Source organism: Salvelinus alpinus, chromosome 14 (genome assembly GCF_045679555.1).
Source record: "Salvelinus alpinus chromosome 14, SLU_Salpinus.1, whole genome shotgun sequence".
NCBI classification, from domain to species: domain Eukaryota; kingdom Metazoa; phylum Chordata; class Actinopteri; order Salmoniformes; family Salmonidae; genus Salvelinus; species Salvelinus alpinus.
This window is the reverse complement of record NC_092099.1, coordinates 53,579,306-53,589,184: the sequence shown is the minus strand read 5'-3', so window position 1 is coordinate 53,589,184 and position 9,879 is coordinate 53,579,306. Positions and strand designations below refer to the sequence as shown.

General features: G+C 45.6%; 1 long non-coding RNA gene across 1 annotated transcript; it reads right to left on the bottom strand.

Annotated features, from left to right (window-relative positions):
- Positions 1-2,437: 2,437 nt before the first annotated feature.
- LOC139539077 (uncharacterized) lies at positions 2,438-9,386 on the bottom strand. The gene is made up of 3 exons (XR_011667865.1): positions 3,289-9,386; positions 2,861-3,103; positions 2,438-2,723 (listed from the first exon to the last, which is right to left on the bottom strand). It is a non-coding gene; the product is annotated as an uncharacterized lncRNA (long non-coding RNA).
- Between the last annotated feature and the right edge of the window lie 493 nt (positions 9,387-9,879).

The following is a 9,879-nucleotide window of genomic DNA, read 5'->3' as shown; positions in this document are numbered from 1 at the left end:
TGTAACATACCTGTCAAACTCATTCCACAGAGGGCCGAGTGTCTCTGGGTTTCGCTCATCCCTTGTACTTTATTGATTAATTAAGGTCACTAATTAGTAAGGAACTCCCCTCACCTGGTTGTCTAGGTCTTAAATGAAAGGAAAAACCAAAAACCAGCAGCCTCTCGGCCCCCCATGGAATGAGTTTGAAAACCCTGCTTTAACACATTGCATTGAAAACTTGGTAGCTGACACACAAATCCATGATATTGACCTACAATAGTCAACAAAGAATAGGCAGTATGCTACTGTAACAGCAGTAAGGTCACCATACATTTTACATTTAGGGCTGTGACTGCCATTTGAGGAAATAGGCTTATTGAGGATATTGAATTAGGCTCTTGGCCCAGTCTATTGATGGTATAAAGTGAGAATTAAGCTATACAGTATAATGTCTTCCACAAAAACTGTCTCTGCTTAGTCAATATATAACCTAATTGCCTAATGAGCACAGTCAGCAGTCATGTGATGTGATCTCTGTTAAGTAATACAATAGAGCGTGTGTACAGTGAATCCTCATTATCCAGGGAGCGCATGTAATCAGCACCCCTTTTACATATGCATTGATACCCCAACGGTTCACACCTCACTAGAATGGCTCAGTCGAATATTTAGTCAAGTATTCGGTGATCAACAAAAACCTGGAAGCTTGCGCCACCTGCTGGCCATAAACAGAGACATGCGAGAACATACACGATAATGAGAGATGTGCAGGGGTGAAAGTAAGGCGTACTGGTAAAACAGCCTATCATAATAAATAAAACAAAATGTCAAGACAACTGTAGGCTATTACACCATTATTAATCATTGCTGCATGTCAGAGGTGTGAAACATTAGGGAATGGACTTGAAAACAGGTGGTATAGCCTGCGTACCATAGTAAACTAAACATAGTGGATGAGTTGCTTACCTCATTCAAATGAATCAAAATTGACAATAAATATAGTAACCTGTGTTTAAAAACAAAGGACGTGCTTATCGTGTCAGCAGGTCAGAGGTCATGTCTACGATGGTCTTGAGGGGCAGGCTGCTGAGGAACTCCTGCTGCTTGGCCCTCAGCTCCAGCAGCGCGTCTATGATCCTCTGCTTCCCCGCCTCGGGGTGGCGCTCTGACAGCGGGGCCATCAGTGATTTGAAGCTGCCCATGGTGGTCCTCTTTTGGAGGCTGAGCTGCAGGGGCTGGAGAGAGAAACGCCAGATGAGAAAAGAGATCAAAGACATGAGAGAGAGACAAGGATTATGGACAAATCAATTTGGGAGCAATCCACGCATTGCAACATATTGAAAACAAATAATATTTATATCTACAATCCCTGATTACAAACCAAAACAATAACAAAAGCTGTAGAGAAACGTTCTACCATTGGTAGGAAGAGTCCTTATCCCCCTAACCTTCAGTCAAGTGGTAGTCTAGGTGTTGTTGCTCTTGTAGTCTTGGGGGCCTGGGGCGTCTCCAGATATCCCTGTCTTTGTGCTGGCTGTGGGACCTGACTGCTGCTGTTGGGTTTGCCCCCCTGGCCCTGACTCTGACCCTGGCTCCCAGTGTTGCTGGGTCAGTGGATGTGAACGACATGCACAGTTTGTCCCGGCATACTGTACCCGTCCATCTCACGCACTGCACGCTCAGCCATCTTTGGACCACTCATAGTCACTGGCAACTCTGCAGGAATAGAGAACGTAGGTGAAAACATTGACATGTAGTCCATTCGTTCATGTGGAGGGATAAAGCCCTTGTAATACAAAAGTCTTCCTGCTATTGATCTAGTTGTAATTATGTTGAAATCTTTGTGTAACAACAGTTATGTAGTTTCAGTCTACAGTGTCACTGTGGTTTAATTTTACCTGAGGTTATTGCTCACTTCAGATGCCTGATAGTTCTCAAACCAGAACATTACTTCTCCCTGTAAAATCGGACAGACAGTGAACTTTTATTAGGATCTGCTGCTCTCTCGTGGCCACATTACTCACACTTTCCCAATTCCATTCTTTACTTGATTCCTCACATCCTATCACCTTGCACCTTGCTTCCTTTCAAATAGAATTGGAGAAGAAGGCCAAAGGGGAGGGACCTTGGACCTTCTCCAACACAGTTGATGCAATGGATGCAAGGAATTGAGAAAATATTAATTGAGTAAGAGACATTGTCTCATACTGAGGCTTACCTCCGTTACATCACAGGGTAGGTCTGTGACGCATAGGAAGGAGCTCTGATCCTTCTCCTTTCCCTAATGACTCATAAAGAAAAATATAAATTAATGTTTAAACACTTCTTATGAACGTGTTGTGTTTGTGTTATGAATGTGTTATGAAAACCTTATGTACCTACCGATTCTGTGTTACCGAAACATCAAATTCAGCTATATTCAGTCAAATACTGAACTACGACCCATCCCAAACGATGTACTTTGAAACACTTGAAACTCAAACATCTGTGAATGGAAAATCTTCTCTCCGTCATGCAGCTTTTTCCACTACTCAAATCAAATAAATCTAATTTTATTTGTCACATACACATGGTTAGCAGATGTTAATGCGAGTGTAGCGAAATGCTTGTGACCAGGCCCCCATTTTCACCCTCGTCCATGACCACAGCCAGACCTCCTTCCTTCAGTGCCACACCTTCAGGCCCAAGGTCCTCCGCTGCCTTGTACCATGCCTCGCTGGAGTTGTGGTCTTTGGTTCCACCTGTTGAGTGTGAGAGTTAGTCAATCCAGGTGGATCTGAACCAGCTCTGAGAACACTGTGGAACACTATAGTGCAATGCATTGCATGTTAATTCATTCAACATGTCCATGGATGAATGCGTGAATAGGTCTCGTTACCTGCCCCCCCAGTTGGCCATAGGCTGCTTTGGGAGGAGGATGACTGCCTTCCCAGACTTGCTTCCCTCAGTCTTCGGGTGGACCACTGGACCTTTCCCCCTATAGGACCCTCCTGTCCCAAGAACCGATGAAAGAGACTGGGACACCAGTCTGTTTAACTCTCCCTTTTCTTCACCACCTACACTGACGTCCTCTACGAGAATATCCCCTACCTGCAACTACTGGGATCTCCTATCTGAGGCACTGGAGGATAGAAAGAAAAACATTTCAACAACAGCCAACTCGATTAATTTATTCATCCATTCATTCTTTAATTCCTAAATATACCTACCCAGACAGAGCATTTCCCAAAGACTCGTCAATAATCTGACTGCATAGTACAAACCTAAATGTACTGAGAGGAAGGAGGGGTACCAGAGGGTGCTCACCTGTTGGGTGGATGTAGCTGGTCCCCGAGGTGATCCTCTGGGAGTCGACAGACAGGGGTCTGAGCTGGTCCAGGGGTACCCGACAGGACCTGTCTCATCTCTCTGTCGTCCACCTTCAGGACCTGCGGCACCTTCTGGTGGAGTCTGGTGTGCACTGAGACTCTCTCGGAACCAAGCGGACTGATCAATCAATCAATCAATCAATTTTATTTTATATAGCCCTTCGTACATCAGCTAATATCTCGAAGTGCTGTACAGACACCCAGCCTAAAACCCCAAACAGCTAGTAATGCAGGTGTAGAAGCACGGTGGCTAGGAAAAACTCCCTAGAAAGGCCAAAACCTAGGAAGAAACCTAGAGAGGAACCAGGCTATGAGGGGTGGCCAGTCCTCTTCTGGCTGTGCCGGGTGGAGATTATAACAGAACTATGCCAAGATGTTCAAAAATGTTCATAAGTGACAAGCATGGTCAAATAATAATCATGAATAATTTTCAGTTGGCTTTTCATAGCCGATCATCAAGAGTTGAAAAACAACAGGTCTGGGACAGGTGGCGGTTCCATAACCGCAGGCAGAACAGCTGAAACTGGAATAGCAGCAAGGCCAGGCGGACTGGGGACAGCAAGGAGTCACCACGGGCGGCAGTCCCGACGCATGGTCCTAGGGCCCAGGTCCTCCGAGAGAAAGAAAGAGAGAAGGAGAAAATTAGAGAGAGCCAAGATTTTCAAAATTTCCATAAATGACAAGCATGGTCAAATAATAATCAGGAATAAATCTCAGTTGGCTTTTCATAGCCGATCATTAAGAGTTGAAAACAGCAGGTCTGGGACAGGTAGGGGTTCCATAACCGCAGGCAGAACAGTTGAAACTGGAATAGCAGCAAGGCCAGGCGGACTGGGGACAGCAAGGAGTCACCACGGCCGGTAGTCCCGACGTATGGTCCTAGGGCTCAGGTCCTCCGAGAGAAAGAAAGAGAGAAGGAGAAAATTAGAGAGAGCCAAGATTTTCAAAATGTTCATAAATGACAAGCATGGTCAAATAATAATCAGGAATAAATCTCAGTTGGCTTTTCATAGCCGATCATTAAGAGTTGAAAACAGCAGGTCTGGGACAGGTAGGGGTTCCGTAACCACAGGCAGAACAGTTGAAACTGGAATAGCAGCAAGGCCAGGCGGACTGGGGACAGCAAGGTGTCATCATGCCCGGTAGTCCTGACGTATGGTCCTAGGGCTCAGGTTCTCAGAGAGAAAGAGAGAACGAGAGAATTAGAGAGAGCATACTTAAATTCACACAGGACACTGGATAAGACAGGAGAAGTACTCCAGGTAACCAACTGACCCTAGCCCCCCGACACAAACTACTGCAGCATAAATACTGGAGGCTGAGACAGGAGCGGTCAGGAGACACTGTGGCCCCATCCAAAGAAACCCCCGGACAGGGCCAAATAGGAAGGATATAACCCCACCCACTTTGCCAAAGCACAGCCCCCGCACCACTAGAGGGAAATCCTCAACCACCAACTTACAATCCTGAGACAAGGCCGAGTATAGCCCACAAAGGTCTCCACCACAGCACAAACCAAGGGGGGGCGCCAACCCAGACAGGAAGATCACGTCAGTAACTCAACCCACTCAAGTGACGCACCCCTCCTAGGGACGGCATGAAAGAGCACCAGCAAGCCAGTGACTCAGCCCCTGTAACAGGGTTAGAGGCAGAGAATCCCAGTGGAGAGAGGGGAACCGGCCTGGCAGAGACAGCAAGGGCGGTTCGTTGCTCCAGAGCCTTTCCGTTCACCTTCACACTCCTGGGCCAGGCTACACTCAATCATATGACCTACTGAAGAGATAAGTCTTCAGTAAAGACTTAAAGGTTGAGACCGAGTCTGCGTCTCTCACATGGGTAGGCAGACTGTTCCATAAAAATGGAGATCTATAGGAGAAAGCCCTGCCTCCCGCTGTTTGCTTAGAAATTCTAGGGACAATTAGGAGGCCTGCGTCTTGTGACCGTAGCGTACGTATTGGTATGTACGGCAGGACCAACTCGGAAAGATAGGTAGGAGCAAGCCCATGTAACGCTTTATAGGTTAACAGTAAAACCTTGAAATCAGCCCTTGCCTTAACAGGAAGCCAGTGTAGGGAAGCTAGCACTGGAGTAATATGATCAAATTTCTTGGTTCTAGTCAGGATTCTAGCAGCCGTATTTAGCACTAACTGAAGTTTATTTAGTGCTTTATCCGGGTAGCCGGAAAGTAGAGCATTGCAGTAGTCTAACCTAGAAGTAACAAATGCATGGATTAATTTTTCTGCATCATTTTTGGACAGAAAATTTCTGATTTTTGCAATGTTACGTAGATGGAAAAAAGCTGTCCTTGAAACAGTCTTGATATGTTCGTCAAAAGAGAGATCAGGGTCAAGAGTAACGCCGAGGTCCTTCACAGTTTTATTTGAGACGACTTTACAACCATCAAGATGAATTGTCAGATTTAACAGAAGATCTCTTTGTTTCTTGGGACCTAGAACAAGCATCTCTGTTTTGTCCGAGTTTAAAAGTAGAAAGTTTTCAGCCATCCACTTCCTTATGTCTGAAACACAGGCTTCTAGCGAGGGCAATTTTGGGGCTTCACCATGTTTCATTGAAATGTACAGCTGTGTGTCATCCGCATAGCAGTGAAAGTTAACATTATGTTTTCGAATAACATCCCCAAGAGGTAAAATATATAGTGAAAACAATAGTGGTCCTAAAACGGAACCTTGAGGAACACCGAAATGTACAGTTGATTTGTCAGAGGACAGACCATTCACAGAGACAAACTGATATCTTTCCGACAGGTAAGATCTAAACCAGGCCAGAACTTGTCCGTGTAGACCAATTTGGGTTTCCAGTCTCTCCAAAAGAATGTGGTGATCGATGGTGTCAAAGGCAGCACTAAGGTCTAGTAGCACGAGGACAGATGCAGAGCCTCGGTCTGACGCCATTAAAAGGTCATTTACCACCTTCACAAGTGCAGTCTCAGTGCTATGATGGGGTCTAAAACCAGACTGAAGCATTTCGTATACATTATTTGTCTTCAGAAAGGCAGTGAGTTGCTGCGCAACAGCTTTTTCTAAAATCTTTGAGAGGAATGGAAGATTCGATATAGGCCGATAGTTTTTTATATTTTCCGGGTCAAGGTTTGGCTTTTTCAAGAGAGGCTTTATCACTGCCACTTTTAGTGAGTTTGGTACACATCCGGTGGATAGAGAGCTGTTTATTATGTTCAACATAGGAGGGCCAAGCACAGGAAGCAGCTCCTTCAGCAGTTTAGTAGGAATAGGATCCAGTATGCAGCTTGAAGGTTTAGAGGCCATGATTATTTTCATCATTGTGTCAAGAGATATAGTACTAAAACACTTAAGTGTCTCTCCCGATCCCAGGCCCTCGCAGAGCTGTGCAGATCCAGGACAGCTAAGCCCTGGAGGAATACGCAGATTCAAAGAGGAGTCCGTAATTTGCTTTCTAATGGTCATGATCTTTTCCTCAAAGAAGTTCATGAATTTATTACTGCTGAAGTGAAAGCCATCCTCTCTTGGGGAATGCTGCTTTTTAGTTAGTTTCGCAACAGTATCAAAAAGAAATTTTGGATTGTTCTTATTTTCCTCGATTAAGTTGGAAAAGTAGGATGAGCGAGCAGCAGTGAGGGCTCTTCGGTACTGCACGGTACTGTCTTTCCAAGCTAGTCGGAAGACTTCCAGTTTGGTGTGGCGCCATTTCCGTTCCAATTTCCTGGAAGCTTGCTTCAAAGCTCGGGTATTTTCTGTATACCAGGGAGCTAGTTTCTTATGACAAATGTTTTTCGTTTTTAGGGGTGCAACTGCATCTAGGGTATTGCGCAAGGTTAAATTGAGTTCCTCAGTTAGGTGGTTAACTGATTTTTGTCCTCTGACGTCCTTGGGTAGGCAGAAGGAGTCTGGAAGGGCATCAAGGAATTTTTGTGTTGTCTGAGAATTTATAGCACGACTTTTGATGCTCCTTGGTTGGGGTCTGAGCAGATTATTTGTTGCGATTGCAAACGTAATAAAATGGTGGTCCGATAGTCCAGGATTATGTGGAAAAACATTAAGATCTACAACATTTATTCCATGGGACAAAACTAGGTCCAGAGTATGACTGTGGCAGTGAGTAGGTCCAGAGACATGTTGGACAAAACCCACTGAGTCGATAATGGCTCCGAAAGACTTTTGGAGTGGGTCTGTGGACTTCTCCATGTGAATATTAAAATCACCAAAAATTAGAATATGATCTGCTATGACTACAAGGTCTGATAGGAATTCAGGAAACTCAGAGAGGAACGCTGTATATGGCCCAGGAGGCCTGTAGACAGTAGCTATAAAAAGTGATTGAGTAGGCTGCATAGATTTCATGACTAGAAGCTCAAAAGACGAAAACGCCATTTTTTTTTTTGTAAATTGAAATTTGCTATCGTAAATGTTAGCAACACCTCCGCCTTTGCGGGATGCACGGGGGATATGGTCACTAGTGTAACCAGGAGGTGAGGCCTCATTTAACACAGTAAATTCATCAGGCTTAAGCCATGTTTCAGTCAGGCCAATCACATCAAGATTATGATCAGTGATTAGTTCATTGACTATGACTGCCTTTGAAGTGAGGGATCTAACATTAAGTAACCCTATTTTGAGATGTGAGGTATCACGATCTCTTTCAATGATGGCAGGAATGGAGGAGGTCTTTATCCTAATAAGATTGCTAAGGCGAACACCGCCATGTTTAGTTTTGCCCAACCTAGGTCGAGGCACAGACACAGTCTCAATGGGTATGGCTGAGCTGACTACACTGACTGTGCTATTGGCAGACTCCACTAAGCTGGCAGGTTGGCTAACAGCCTGCTGCCTGGCCTGCACCCTATTTCATTGTGGGGCTAGAGGAGTTAGAGCCCTGTCTATGTTGGTAGATAAGATGAGAGCACCCCTCCAGCTAGGATGGAGTCCGTCACTCCTCAGCAGGTCAGGCTTGGTCCTGTTTGTGGGTGAGTCCCAGAAAGAGGGCCAATTATCTACAAATTCTATCTTTTGGGAGGGGCAGAAAACAGTTTTCAACCAGCGATTGAGTGCTGAGACTCTGCTGTAGAGCTCGTCACTCCCCCTAACTGGGAGGGGGCCAGAGACAATTACTCGATGCCGACACATCTTTCTAGCTGATTTACACGCTGAAGCTATGTTGCACTTGGTGACCTCTGACTGTTTCATCCTAACATCGTTGGTGCCGACGTGGATAACAATATCTCTATACTCTCTACACTCGCCAGATTTAGCTTTAGCCAGCACCATCTTTAGATTAGCCTTAACGTCGGTAGCCCTGCCCCCTGGTAAACAGTGTATGATCGCTGGGTGATTCGCTTTAAGTCTAATACTGCGGGTAATGGAGTCGCCAATGACTAGGGTTTTCAATTTGTCAGAGCTAATGGTGGGAGCCTTCGGCGTCTCAGACCCCGTAACGGGAGGAGTAGAGACAAGAGAAGACTCAGACTCAGACTCCGACTCGCTACATAATGGGGAGAACCGGTTGAAAGTTTCTGTCGGCTGAATGGGCGACACCGGTTGAGCATTCCAACAGCATTTCCCTCCAGAAGCCATGAGAAAGTTGTCCGGCTGCGGGGACTGTGTGGGGGGATTTATACTAACGTTACTATCTGTACTTACTGGTGGCACAGACGCTGTTTCTTCCTTTCCTACACTGAAATTACCCTTGCCTAACGATTGCGTCTGAAGCTGGGCTTGTAGCACAGCTATTCTCGCCGTAAGGCGATCGTTCTCCTGTATATTATGAGTACAGCGACTGCAATTAGAAGACATCATGTTAATGTTACTACTTAGCTTCGGCTGTTGAAGGTGTTGACGAACCATGTCCAGATAAAGCGTCCGGAGTGAAAAAGTTGAATGAGGGAAAAAAGTTGCAATGGAAAAAAACTAAAAATATAAACGGTAATTAAAAACAAAAACAAAACAAAAAAACGTAAAGTTGTCAGCTAGCAAAGTAAAGTTGGCAGCAAAACGCACAGCAACAAAACGCACAGCAACACGTCTGCAGATTCAACAGGAAGTGACATCAGGACTGATCCATCTTGGTTTGGCCTAGTGGGGGTGTCTCGTTTGAATCAGGTGTCCGCTCATTACTTGCTTTTTACATGAGAACAATCCCATCCTATTCCATAAGACTGTGATAGTTAACATTGTTATTTGCTGGCTCGTACCTCGAGGCCTCCTCCTCATTAGCTATGATCCAATCACAGTACTCGCTGCAGTCTCCTGTGCAGGAAGACACTATACCGCCTTCAGGTGGTGCCGCCTCCTCTGCTCCTCTGGGCTGCTCAGTGCTTCCCTTGGTGACCACGAGTGACAGTGAGTCGTCACAGTCCGGCTCCGCTGACTGGCTGGTGTTGATGCTGGTGTTGGTGGTGTTGTTACACCGTTGCGTAACTTTCACTGGGGATGGGTCCCCCCAGGTTTTATCAGTGGAATGTGATACAAACAAGGCAATGGTGTGCTTTAGGACCATGCGTACGCCTCAGAGCGGTCGGGTAGGCTGTTTGGAGTGT